Genomic DNA, 14,682 nt, shown 5'->3' with positions numbered 1-14,682 from the left:
GCATCCAGGGAAAGAAGCTCTGTTCTTAATTTGAGTGCAAAGCTCAGACAGCAGCTTTGTAACTTCTGAGGACCAAGAAACTAGGTATCGAAACTGTCGGTTTCTCTTCTGAATGATCTTTAGCTGATTTTGGGTGTCTAACAACAGATGAAATAACTACTGCCAATTCTGATGCTGTCATTAAAAATACCTGTTTTCACATGATGTGCCAGGACTGTTTTGTAGGGTGAGAAAGACAGAATGAAAACATGACCAGCTGATGACAACCCTGCTTTTAATTCCTCAGCACTGTGAGGCAAAATTAGAAGTCTAACATGGGCAAGGGCTGCCTGGAGCCCTTGGAACAATTTATCCAGCCTGTCCCCTGGCACTGGTAGCTTTTTCCCATGGGAACTTCTTGGCACCCCAGATGAGCTATTCTAGTGTTGTAACCTGCCCACAGTTGCAGTTCTTTTCAGGGCCTCTTTTCCTCAGAGACATAGTGGGTAGGAAGAAGTTGCTGCTTCCCCAAAGGATCAACCTTTCCAATGTTTGCTCTCTAACTATCAATGATGCAGATGGCTGCACCATTTTTCCAGGCAACAGGCAAGGGACATGTGTGAGGTCTGGAGTACCTCAGTGTCTCAGGAAAGCACAGGACGGTCTGTACCCAGGGTGAGGACTGGCAGCTTGATGAGGAAGGGAAGGCAGGGAGGAGCCCTCTGCTCTTACTGCAAGAAAGTCCAGGACTTTTCTGAATGGAAACATGGAAAGAAGTTCACAAGCTTTAACAATATTCCTTAATAGATAGGTCACCACAGTGTAGCTACTCCATTAGTAAACAGCATACTTCTGTTTGATTTTTATGTATTTCTTCCCACTCAAGTCTGACACAAACAAAACACACTGCCCCCCGCTTAGCCCAAAGGTGACCTCTGGGCAATAGTCTCAGAAGTACCCAAATTGCACACACCCTAAACATAGACACACATTTTTCTGGAGTCAAGAAGTCTTTTGTGTGGGTTTGCAGTGATGTACAGGCATTTGGGAGGGAATCAACCAGGAACCAACACAGTAATTCCTCTAGTGTATATCAGATCTTAACAAGCAGCCCTGTACCGAGCTTCACCCTCTATGCTTAGACAGCTACCCTGCAAGCAGAAGCCTAGTTGCCCTGGCGTCAGAAAGATCTACCATCACATAGCTCATCCTAGAAAATCACGTTCATTTGTCCTGACTACAAACTCTGGATCTAATCACTGTATCATTTGGGTTTCTTGTTGCTTCTCAGTTTCCCATTGAGTGTCATGGCAGCACAAGAAGGCTCCATCCCAGAAGGCACCTAGGAATGGTATTTAAATCATCTTAGAATCTAAACATTTCAATGTTGAATATTTAAGCATCAGTGTTGTATGCTTTCCCAACATACTGAAGACAGGTCCCCTTTTAATGCAAGCCGTTCCTCACTGGTGCCTGAAGAGCATTAAGAATGTTTACTCCCATTTGTCTTAACCCTAATAATTGCAGCAAATTGATTTTTAAAGAGTGAATCAGGAAATTCTGCAGAAATTAGTCACTTTTTTTTGTATATATTGCACATATTAAACATGCAGAATGAAGAAAATTTCGAGCCATCAAAGCACAGTTTCCAAATGGGCTTGCATCATTAAAAAGCCATTTAGCTTCGTAGTTCAAGGTTAAGTTTGTTCCCAGAAGATGAGGTAATTTAGTAAAATAATAAAGCACCCATTAAGCAAACCCTGTAATAGAACTGAGCCTTAGCGGCTGCAAAGGAAGGAAACTGTAACTTCTGTCAAAGCACAAGGATGAGATTAGCGTTAATAAAGCATTCCTCACAAAGCAGAATGATAGTATATGGGGAAGGCACATCCAAATAGCTCTCATTTCCACAGCATTTCCTCTCAGATATGGGCTTTTTAATTAGCCATCGGAAAGAAAACTGAAAGTGCACTTTCTCCTTTTCAGTTTCTCCTGGACTATTAATCTCTGTGTTGAAAACGGTGCCACTGGCCCATCTTATTGTTATTAGCTAGTGGAGACGTAAAAGAACTACATTCATATCCCTTATCGCAGCCCAGAGGTATTTCCTTTGTGTTACGAGGAGTATTTTGATTAGTTTTGGCTGTGTCTGCAGGGAAGACACGGTTTATATTTTCCACTAAGCTAAAATCATTTCGAGAAATAAAGGTTCATTCCAGCACTCACCAGTATTTATTGATGGGGTTTAATTGTTGCCTCACTGCTGTGCCACAGCCATTCCTTTTTAACTCCTCTTGGTTTCATGACTAAGTTTGAGGCAAAACACTGATAGTGGGCTGTTCCTGGAGCTGGTTTCTGATTTCCAATGAATCATTTAGTTGAGGAAAGCAGTTTTTCTCCCCTGCGACTGCACTGCCCATTGGCAGAGGTGGATAATCACTCATTTGCAGAGCCACAGAAGTATTCTGTTGGGGGTGATATCCGAGGGCAGCCCAGCCCTTTTTTTCCTGTGCCATGCCTTCCACTAAGGTGTTTAACCTCCTCATAAGAGCAGATGATAGGGATTCTCCAGTCTTCTCTGGTGGACATTTAATGTTGCCTTTACCTTCCATCTGCCAATGGAGATAAAAATGTATTCCTTTTCTTCTTACAACAGCCTAATTTGTATATTTGAAGCCCGTTATCTGTAGACCCACTGACTTTTACCTTCATTGAATGATGCAGCAGGTGAGATCTCACAGCAGTTTTGAGGTGGCTGCCACTGCCAGATGCTCTCACTCCTGCTCTTGCTCCATGCTTTGGGACCATGCACAGCATTGCAACGGGCAGGAGCCATTCTGCCCACCCCATTTCCTACACACAGGCCAGGGAACATGCATGAGCAAATGAGCAGTCGCAGCAGTTCTGCTTTCCAGTAGGAAAGGCTCCCTGGCAAATCTGGTCATGGCAATTCAGGGTGATGCAGCTCTGTGGTTCCCTGTGGCTTTTTACCACGTGGAGGGGAAAGGAAAGAGTAATGCACTCTTTCCCCTCTGCAGAAAGAGGATGTGGCAGCTGGGCTGACAGCTCCCAGGTAAGAGCCAGGGCAGCACTCACCCAAAGCCCAAAATAGAAGGTTTGCAACAAACATTGCTACTCGCTTGTTGCTAAAGTCTCACCACAGAGGGAAAACACACAAAAATTACAGAGTTTTGCAGGTGTACAGGTTTTGCTTGAGGGAACCGATGGGAAACATAACCCACTTTTGGGTATAACAGGAGAAACACACACACTTACACTTTCCTTTTTGAGGTTGCTAATTTTGTATGGCTAAATTAGCTGAGGAAACCAGATTTAAAAAATCAAGCTCTGGCAAAGTTCCCACTGGCTCTCAGGAAAGCAGGGCTGCATTCTGCTTTGGTTTATCTTTTGTTTCACTCACAACCCTGAAATGAGCAGAAGGTTTAGGAGTGCTAACTGGGGACCAGCACAAGCCCCTGAATAATTTCATGATGATCTGTATTGTTTCCATTGTTTCCATCTGAAAATGGAAAGGAAAAAAATAGAAAAGAACAACCCAAACACACCCCTCTCACCAATGGCAAATGGGCCCCTGATTCATAAATTCCCGTCACCTCAGACATTTCCTACTTTAGCAGCCTATGAATAATTCTCCATATGAAGGATCAGGGTCCACTTCACTGTGAATTTGTTTTGTGGAGCTGTTATTAAGCCCTCCAAGTGCTTTTACTCTCTACAGTTGCTGTTACCCTAATACAGGCCATCATTTTGCCTACTGATGTGACATAGGCTTAAGCATAGCTGTCCCTAGGAAAACTTTGCTCTCCTAGCTGAGTGTTGCAACATCTTATAAGCGGTGGCAGCCAGCCTGTAGCACCCAAGCTCCAATGTACTGCACCTCGGGCTGTGGAGGCAACTGTCAGCACCCAGCGCTGACACCAGCACCCAGGAACTCAGACACAGGATGCCTAAGCCATCCGCCGCTTCTCTTTGTCACCCTATATCCCTAGTCTCTGTAGGGTATGCAAGAACAATGCTCCTGATGTAGAGACACTTAGATACAGTGAGCTTACACTGTATTTATGGAAGGTCTAGAACAGATTCCTTCCACTGTTACAGCATATGCCTCAGAGAAGACTTTTGTCTACTGCAGAAATTTCCCTGTGCCCTACAGTTGGGGGAGCAATAAAAAAAGCTATCTAAAAAATGTGGCAACAGTGCACAGTCAGCAGTGCTTGAAATCAGAACAGTCTTCAGTGAGAAGAGTGAGCTTCCCACCCTGGAAAAATTCCTGTTCCCCAGTTTCCCAAAATGCTGTGGCAAAACATTATTATCTTGGCTCTTCCTATCTCTAGCATGTGTCATTGAAATGGCTTGAATGAAGTTGCTATTTGTAGTGTGTAGCTCATGCAAAACTTGTATCAATGAAGCCACTTAATTGCTCTTCTTTGGGATAGTACGCAATTGGCTCTTCTGTAGTAGCTCTCCTTGTCAACACAGAGATCTCGTGACTCAGTGTCATGAGGAAGGCTTCTCCTTCCTGCCAGCCAGCCATAATCGGCTCATTACAGTCTCTGCTTGCTCCTGGGGACGGGAGGACACCTCCTGTCTTTGTTGCTAGCTTCAGGAATGCATCAGAAATTATTGTGTTCAAATAAAAGTAGCAAGGTAAGGCCCCTTTCTCCTTCAGGAACCTCTGCAGGATGGAGGTAATGGTAGATAAACTTCCTTATGCTATTCATGAATATTGAGTAACTGGAAGTATTGCTATGGCTTGATTTGAAGACTCTCTCGCCAATCTTGTGTTTCTAACAGATGCTAAAGTAGTGCCAGGTAGTTCTGTCACCCAGAGAGGTCCAGGATTTCTCTTCTTACTGCAGATTTCTCAGGTCTCTCCCCTTTTCCATCCTCTGCTGTCTCCCTTTTTACATTCCTTCCTTTTAGCTTCAGGGGAGGTCCTTGCCTCCTCACCAGGCACTGAAGCTGTGTAATGCCTCCCTCACTTCACGGGAAGCACTTTGTATTGGGTTATAAGCCATCTAGCAAAGGGTGTTTACTTCAGGCAGGCAGTCAATCTGAAACACAGCTTCTGGAGGAGATCTGGTTTATACTGAATTTTATAACAGCTCATGCTATCTGCTCCGTCATGGCTGCTCCCTGATGGCCAGACAGCTTCAGTGAGCCAGAGGGAATGGTAGTTTTGCCTGTGATGCTATCAGAGCAGCCTTCATCTCTAGCTCTGTCAAGGCTTGCTGGTTTTGCCAGCTACCAGAGCTTATCATGCTGCACACCTATTTAAAAAACAAACAATCAAACAAACAAGACAGCCAAGGAGCTGTTTTTATATGGGGTTGTCCATGAACCACCTTTACAAGATACACATGATGCACACCCACCTCAGTGGTGGTGGAACAGAGCCCAGCAAAGCTCTTCAGGGCACAGATGAAATGCTCCCTGGCGCATGGAGAGACAAAAAGGTGGTAACAGCAGCACCTGGGAATATTCCCCTTCCCACCTACTTCAACTAGCTTCTCTCTCTCTGGAAAACACAAACAAACCAACCCAATTTGCATTTTCATAGCTAGGAGTAGGTGATTGCTAGATTAGTGAGCACTGCCTTTTGTATCTAAATAATCACAGTCCTAAACAACTGCTGGAAGGTGAGATTCTGCACTATGATTTTAAGGGATTCAGGCAGTGCTTGTCATCAGAAGATAAAAAAAAAAGATCCGAACTAAAAAATTTCTTTGCCATATTTTTTACAAACTGAGGCAAGCTGGAAGAAGAGACCTGCGTGAGCAGTGTATGCAGGCTTGGCTTGCTTACAAGCTTGGTATGCTGGTCTTAACACTATACATCACGATTCCTTTTGCTGAACATCTTTCTTTAACCATCTTACATGCCACAACCCTGCCTGGGACTTTGGCACATGCTGTATCGCCCAGATCCATAGGGTACCTGGCATCATTCCTCCCAGGCCCAAGTGCATGAGCAGTCTTTGCAAGCCAGCTCTCCCCTCACTGCCTCTGGCTGACTTTCTGCAAAGTGAATCTCTTGGCTCACTGCAGAGTTTGTGAGGCCACTTAAATCTCTCTGACCCCTTAATGAAGTTTTTAAAAGGGCTTCATAAATCTTCATCACTAAGAACTGCTTAAAGCCCTGCAGGGTTTCTCTAGTGGCATTAACCACTAAAACAAGTAGACAGGCTCAGGTATACTTATTGCATTCATCTTCATTATTCTATGGGTTTTCCTTCTTTCTTGTCTTTTACATAAGCTACAGCCAGGAAAGGGAGCACAGGAAAGGGAGCGCTGAGTCAATACTGCTTGTCTGACAGCTTGTAATGACTGTGTCAGATCAGTCCTCTTCCTGTGAATGCTCTCTGTGCAGGCAGCAACTGTATGCTCATCATTTAGCCTTCCATATTTAAATTATTGTGTTGTACCTCATTTGGTAAAGAATATGATTTTTGCACTTCCTCTGAAAGCATGCCTCACGTCACAACCTGACAGCTCAAAAATGGGTTAGTTACCTGCCTGCCTTTCTGGTTTTTACTTGAAATTTTGGCAAATTTTGGTAATGGCTTTTGTTGAGTAGCGTAAGTCTTCTCTGCAGTAACAGCCAGCTTGATGGATACATGATGATTACTAGGAAAACACATAATTCTGAAAAATTAAATGTTTACATGCCATAATCTGCAGTCTCCAGATAAGTGTGTAGATTCTGTGCACTCCATATGTGTTGTCTGATGCTTCACCTCTGAGAAGTGAGGACACAAAAGGCATGAATGAGGTTCACAGACAAACAGAAAAATACTCCATTGCAGGTAAAGTCACTGAAATCAGTGAGATCCTATTGTGCCTGTGTGACAGGAAGGAATTAAGAAATGGTGGATAAACATGAAGTAGCTGAACACATAGGAAGTTTATATTTCACCATGATTTGAAGAAATGGTTCCAGGGCTAATTCTGCAGACAGTGAAGGACTAAGGCTCCACAGAGCTCTTGAAGGGTTGCAGGTCCATGTGGTCCAACCTGGTCCAGTCAAGCTCGGGACACCCCATCACATCACAAAGTTACATTTTGGTGAGTTAGATGATATTCAAGGGTGACTTTTCATTAGGTATTTTGTTTATGCCATCAAGATACAGTAGAGTGCCATGGAAGTGCTCCTTTAGAGCCACTGTGAGGTTATTTTATTGTAAATTTAAAATTTATTTGCATTGCAAGAATCCTAGTAACCTCAGGAAGGACTGGAACAGTGTGTGTGGAGCAGAAGAGAAGCAATATGCTTGTGCAGGTAAACAAGGTCTTATTGAAAAGTTTGATGCTGAAGTCTTTAATCTGCCAAAAGTATGAATCATGAGTAGCAAAATCTTCTAGGTCCTTAGCCTAGGACAAGATTGGAAGGAAAAATAATGGCTAATGAACACAGTGGAGGCTCAAAACGCAGATTGTGATGTGTGAGTTACCTGACACATTAAAGGAGAGGTCCAAACCCACCTGAATTGGTATTTCTTTCATTGACTTCAGTGGGTTCTGGGTGATGCCATGCTGTGATGCTGACATGTGAAAAAGTCAGATGATTGCTTTTAATACAGGAACTGTAGGACGGGTTATAAGATGTTCTGTGATGCTCTACTCTAGAATGCATTGTTAATAATGTGCTAGGGACACTTTTACCCTAATGGTGAGAAGACCAGATATTATCTAACTTCCTGCATGCTAAAGGCTATGCAAGTTTGCCCAAGTACTTACATAGCTGTATGCAAAAATTCAAATTAGGTTAAAGCTTTTTACTCCTCAAGAGACAAAATTCACAAGCAGAGGACAGAATAAATCAAAGGGCCACCATTGCCTGAGATCTATGGAGTGGCAGGAAGTTGGAGAGATAAGAAAGGAGATTTCAGCAAGTGACTCATGGCCTGTGCTTTAAGAAAAGATGGAAGATCCCCAAATCCTGGCCAAATGACCCAGCAGTTCTTACTCAGTCCTGAATCAGATATACTGCTTGATCCTTAGCATGTAAGCAAAGCTTGTAAGTCTGTGATCAGAGGCCTACAAGTGAACACAGCTGAAGCATGTTAGGTGGCTGTTAGGGCACTGTCCCTGGTTATATGCCTGCTCCTAACCCTGTACATTAAGCCTTCCACTGACTGAAAGTTAGACATGTAAATAAATGTCTTTAAGTATATAGGCCTCGTGGTTCAGCTGAGGCTTTGCCTACACTACGTTTCTCCATGTGATATAACTCAAGGGACTGCCAGCCTCTAATGTAAGTGAACCAAGCTGGTGTAAGAAAGCAACCATGGTCCAGCATTTCTGTACTAGGGATTTGCAGCATAGATGCTGCATGGCTAGGAAAGCAGTCAGGAAAGGCAAAGTTTAAGTTCATACAATGAACTATCACACCATAGTTCCATGATACGCTGCCTTTGGCAGCTAAGCTTCTGCAACCATCTCCTGCCCCAGATGCTTGCTCCCACCTCTGGCCTGCAGGTTGTCACCTCCTCAGCTGTGCCAAAACAACTGCATGCAGAGCAGTGCTTTAGTCAGAGCATTGAAATGGTGGAAGTTAAAAATAAACCGTTTGTGGGAGAGGGAGAGCTATTTTTAATTGTAATCATTTCAATGGTCTTTCTTCTAGTGTGGTCCCACAAGGAATTTCATTAACAAGTGGGAGAGAGCACTGGATTACTGTGCTGGCACTGGGGTTAATCCTCTAGGCAGAAGAGTCCTCCTGGAAAAGGAGAGGATTTCTTAAACCGGGATTGCACCAAGACAAACACGCTGTAAAACTGTACCTTCTGATGTGCAGAACTATGACTTCCCTCCCTGTGTCGAAGTCAGAACCAGGTCTCTCAAGTTCTCCATTTGCTATTCTGTCCTCTAGATCCTCATAGCATTCATTTTAAAAGTTATTGTATGCAAGCCAACATTATTATTAATAAAAACAAATAAAGAGAGACTGAGGTTTTTTCCTGTTTTATAAACAAATACTCCTTATAATCATCCTGAATATTAGCCTCCTCCACACTTTGCTATAGTATGGCTAGACATCACCCATTAAAATCTATTCAGATACAAACTGCACAGTTAACAGTGAATAAAAAACAGCAGGAGAGATGCAAAAGAAACTATTTTATTTAATGAAGTTTGTTACATGATCAAAAAAGAAAGTATTTTTATGCTCTTTAAACAGCATTAAACATTCAAGGAAAAACATTTGAAAATAATTTAAAAGGTTGCAGTGCAGCTACAATTTGGAAATTCACAGAATAACTCAGCTACTTGCTTTAGTTTTGGTCTTGGTCATTTCTGTGCTTTGATGAGCTTCACCGTGAGTGAGTGAGTTATACGTGCATATGCTTGATTATTATGTCTTACGGTTTAGGCACCTCAGTGGTTTGCTTCTGTTTGAACATGAAACATGTTCACTTGCATCCAAATGCTTCTGCTGCATTAGTGCAAAGAGGCGCTGCATCAGTGAAGTACCAAAAATACAGACACCTTTCAAACTGCTGTCACATTTTGAAAAAAATAATTAGAATGGTGCGTGTGAGATTAACTCCATTATGTTTGCTGTGGTACTGACTGAGTTTCAAAGCACTTTTTGGCAAAATGGGGCAATTTCCAGTGCATGGGAAAATGAAGTAGTATCCTGAGTTCCACACCTCCTTTAGGACTTCTGATCCGTGTGCTGGATCACACCAGTTCCTGGATGCTTGGGTGTACAGGCAGGGTGTAAGTTTAAATTACTAGGCTCTGAGTATGTTTAGTATGTCCTTCAATTCTCTTTTAATAAATAGAGCCAAGGGCATAGTGAGTCAGTTTCGTAATTAGGTGATATAATTGTCTCATGAACTCTGTACAAATTACCTCTTCTCTGTATTGTTTTTGCAGTGTATTGTTTTTCTTGAATAATATGGCTCATATCCAGTTTATATTGCAGTCAATAAATTACCCTGGTTTATAGCTCCATGGCCCACAAATTAATAACTGACATCAACAAAAATAATTAAGTCGTTATTGTTGTTAGTGCTGTCAGTCCTCTTTATTTAGACTGTTATATTTATTTTTAATTATTAACACATTTCTTTGAAATAGTCTTTTTGCCTTTCTTTTTTTTTTTTTTACCAAAAGGTAACCAGTTTGCTCAGCTTTTAACAGATTTGTGATTCTAAGGTTGACACTTGGGTGTAATGATGTAAAGGAAATTGCATTTCAATTAAATGTCAGCTTGTGTAGGTCTTTCTCTAGCAAAACTCCCACTGGAGTCTGGTCCTTCATTGTTAGACTTTATTTACTCCTTGAGCTTCTCACAGCAGGTTTCTGCTTTCCAGAGGGCTGATAAAATAATTTAATCCATTAAATGGTGTATTATTGACATTCAGAATGATAGATAGTGGGAATCATCATAATGAGGGTTAGAACTAGATGATCTTTGAGGTCACTTCCAACCCAAACCTTTCTATGGTTCTTTGATAATGTTGAATACTATAAAGGATACACACTGTTATTCCTTTTAGTAAAGTGTAGCTCCAAGAGTGTCAGATTCTGCTTTTATGCAAAGAGTTGGGTAGGTTCAAGGCAGCTCTGAAACTCCATGGGGTTACTGGCCATAGCTCTGTGCCTTCTTTTGGGGTGTGGACCCAGGGTGGCACTTCTTCCTTTTGCTGATGAAGAGCACATCTTGATGCCTCCTAGGCCCTGCTGCCATACTGACACATAGGGGCACATGCTCTCTTCCAGGCAGCAAGTTGGTGGCTAGGTCCTTCTTCCCCTGCATCACACCCAGGCAATGGCACCCCCCTGTTACTGCAGCTCTGGCTGGGTGCAATGACTTCCTGACTCCAAACTTGTATTTCTTCTGTTTGCTTAAAAACAGTCATGGGGTCCTGAATGAAATTGTCCCCATCAGTCCCCTACTTCCTGACCACTTAGCATTCCTCTCCAATTCTACTCTCATTCATAATGAAATAAGCAACATATTCTGTTTTTGCTGTAGTAACGCTGTCTGTATTCAAAATGCCCAGACAACATGAAGAATTCAACCAAAATACATCTAGCATTCAGCCAAGCTCTTCTAGGGCCTGTCCTGCTCATTTGGTCCAACCCCATTAAATTCAAAGGGCTTCCCTTTCCAGTTGACGTTTAATTGTTTGCTTTCCCATTCTGTCCATAGATTCACCCTAGTCAGCTCTATGCTCCACAAGTCCAAACGTTGAGCTATGGTTAGCATATTTCTGTACAGAATATTTTCGACCTTTAGTGGCTACAGCTCACAACCATTAGTTTCTTCTCTCTGTACTTACTGGAGGAAATACTTGTGGAAGATATGTCAACTTCTGGACCTCAGAAACACATATAGTTCCAAGCAGGCACAAGCAAAATATGTTCTTTCTATTTATTGCAAACAGAAATTAAGTTAGTTTGTTTGGAAAAGTTCTGCTAAAGGAAATGTCATTGAACAATTCTGTTGAAGCTATCAAAAGCAAAACCAAACAGATTTGAAAACTTAGCACAGGTCACAGACACGTTTTGTAAATGAGTACTAATTATACTTGTAGGCAGTAAGAACTAGAATAAAAGTATGGCTTAAATTCTGGGTTTAGGCTGAATTACTCCCCCCTCCACTTCTGTGAATGAAATATCTTGGAGTATATTCATGTCAGCCCCTACTTTTTCCATAAAAAAAATGTTTAAAACATTAAACACAAAGCACAGACAGCAGTCTAAGTCAGTTCAGGGGCTGCTGTTTTCTCTGTACTCTGCTGACCAGTTTCTGGTGGCTGGGCAGGGTCGAGGTGCTGGGATTTTGGCTTCTGAGCCAGGCGTGAGAGACCTTTCCTGATACCTAAGGTGTGAGACCATTACCTAACTGAAAGAGAGGAAAATGCAAAACACTTTGTCTGCTATCTCAAGATGAACTTTGTTGCTAAGTTGTGTCTAAGTTGATCTTTTTCTTTAAAGGGTTAAATAATTAAAAAAGAGTACAAAAAGCTTTATTTTGGATTAAAGGAAATGTGTTGGCTGATATGAGCATTTTGGAGGGAGTCTGGCTTATTTCAGAAGCTGAAACACTTTGGTCTATGTAATGTTACCTAAAGCAGTGGTAACATAGAGGGGGCGGTGGTCTGCGGGGAGTGGTGCTGTATAGGGTGTCACATTAGGGCATTTGGGACACAGAGCGCATCTGCATTATCTTCATTATTATTAAGTTCATTAGAGGAATTACAGGAGGTGCTGAGTTAGTGCTGATTGGGTTTGTTTGGGACCAACAGCTCCCAGGCTGTAACAGCAGAAAACTCTGCATTAGCTGTCCAAATATGCATCTAGGTTTTGGGACAGGATCTGCATAGAGACGGTTTAGTTAAGCTGCAACCATGGCTTGAAGGGCTAAGTAGCAATTCTTGTTGCTAACCTAAGAATTGATCCATTTATTGCTTCACCATTTTTTTCCATGGAAGTCTGTTGAACTGGTTCTTCATGCTTTGGTCATCGTGAATGAGGACAAACTCCAGCTGAATGAGTAACCTCAGACCACTTTAGGAACTGGATAAATAAGCAGTGACATAGAAGCAGGCTTTTTCATAAGTGCTGGTTCACAGGCACTCAAATCCGTACTAGAAAAAAACAACCTACGGCAATATCACAAGGAAAACGTACTCCTGCAAAGCAAGTAATGTACATAAACTTACAGTAAAACTTTTTCTTTTATTATTAATATTATTACAGGTGAATATTACAGCTGTGTGTGGCTAAACTTATATTTAATTGTCATCAGTAAATGCTAAGTGCATGATCCAGATACCGTCCTGGTTACTGATGGGTTCTTTCAGCAAATCCCCAGAGTTACCCTGTAATTTTGTTTCACGGTATTATGGTCAGAGTTTATTGAAAATACCTAGGTCCCTTTTTGTTTTTCTTTGAAGTAGTAACTGTACAGTTACTACACAGCATTGATTTACTCTGAGGATAGGTTATTTCAGAAAGAAGGATGCTAACTTTATCCATATTATGAATACCGAAAAGGAAAAAAAAAAACCAGAAATATTGAGGTTACTACCATCTACTTCACCACTACTGTGTTACACCTTTAAATACTAAAACTATTGTGCCCATCATGACGTTAAATTAAGAAATTCTGTATAGAAAATGTATGTTTAAAATGGGAAAAATTATTGCAACTTAAAAAAAAAAAAGAATCCTTACTTGTATCAAATTACACTGCTTCTTGTTCGTATACAACTACTCGGAATTAAAATGAAGTTCTTAAAATTCAGTTAAAGTGACTCCTTAAAATTCAGTCATCTATGACCTTTTAAAAAAAAGACAATAACGGTAGTGGAACAATAGGTGATAGCCACCTAGTTATAAGCATCTTTTGGGACAATCGGCTTTTCAATCGTTCTTTTTATTACTTGAAAATACTGTTGGTCCCAAACAAACCCAATCAGCACTAACTCAGTGCTAACTCCTTTAATAATGAATCATAAATTCAGCTGGAGCAGCAATAATGGCTTCACAAAAACACCTTTTCCTAAACCAATCGAAATGTGCGAACTATTTGCACAGCCCCTTTGGTCCTGGGGGGTTAAGCGAAATGGATAAACACTGCCAGTGATTGCACGAATAAAATGCGGTATTCACACTGCGAAAGTATATATTTATACTTTTCACTGCAAGCAGAGGGCTGTGTCCCCGAAGCCATTAACACCGGGGGGGGGATAAATAGACTAAAACGACGAAAAAGGATAACAAAAGCATATAGAGAAGGAAGGCGTCTCCTCCCCGGAGGTGAATTAGCAGCATCTTATCCAGGGGCCGGTGGGGATGGGACCCACCCGACCGGGACCTGCCTTCGCGGTTACTTCCAAGCTGTTAACTCTGAAGTCTCTATATCTGTGATGTGGTTGTTTTGATTTGTTGGGGTTTATTTTACAATCTAGTAGGACTTGCGTTTACAGAACTGGTCAGACTCGCTCTGAGATACTATTTTAACGTTTTAAAATCAACTTTCATTCCAAGCAGAACAAAATCCCCAATTTTTGGCATTTCTCACGAGAGCAGCACCTATTTTTAGTTCGGATCAAGAGAAGCATTTTGCTTAACTAAGATTGAGAATTTCACATTGGTTTATGTGGCGCTTGGTCTCCGACATGTCGGTAAGGCTGGTTAAATGGCAAGGAAAAAGGTCTCCAAAGGTAAGGCGAAGGGTTGCCAAGGTGCCAAGAGAAACGGAGCGGCTCCTCCAAGGCTCTGAGTGGACAAGGGTGAAACGGAGCTACCCCCGCCAAATACCCTCAGGAGGACTATCCTGTTGAAGACATTTCGGTGGGAGGTTTTGACCGGTTCTGATAGTTTTTATTCCATGGGCACAGAAATAAGAAAACAACGATGCGCAGGAAGGGGGTTGACGGGCAGTTTTCGATGCAGAAAATGGTATTTCCTTCCCGGTGTGCGGTACCGGAGACAACCGGCCCGGGAGATACTTGGTTATATGCCTGTGTGGGGAGGTGTAAGTTAAAAAGAGCTAAACCTCCGCAACCTCTTCTGTGGCTGTGAGGGCGGAGGTAGGATACCTAATTGTGAATCGGTTTTGAGATTGCCTAACATCCGTGCTAAGGACCGTGAGGGATAAGAAGAAGCCCTGCTCTGATGCGGTGGGGAGAAGTGCGTTCCTCCGCATCCAGCTCTCTCT

This window comes from Pezoporus occidentalis, unplaced genomic scaffold (assembly GCF_034315485.1).
Source record: "Pezoporus occidentalis ecotype Australia unplaced genomic scaffold, CSIRO_AGI_Poc_V1 ctg4, whole genome shotgun sequence".
In the NCBI taxonomy this organism is placed as follows: domain Eukaryota; kingdom Metazoa; phylum Chordata; class Aves; order Psittaciformes; family Psittacidae; genus Pezoporus; species Pezoporus occidentalis.
Note: the sequence above shows the minus strand (reverse complement) of the source record.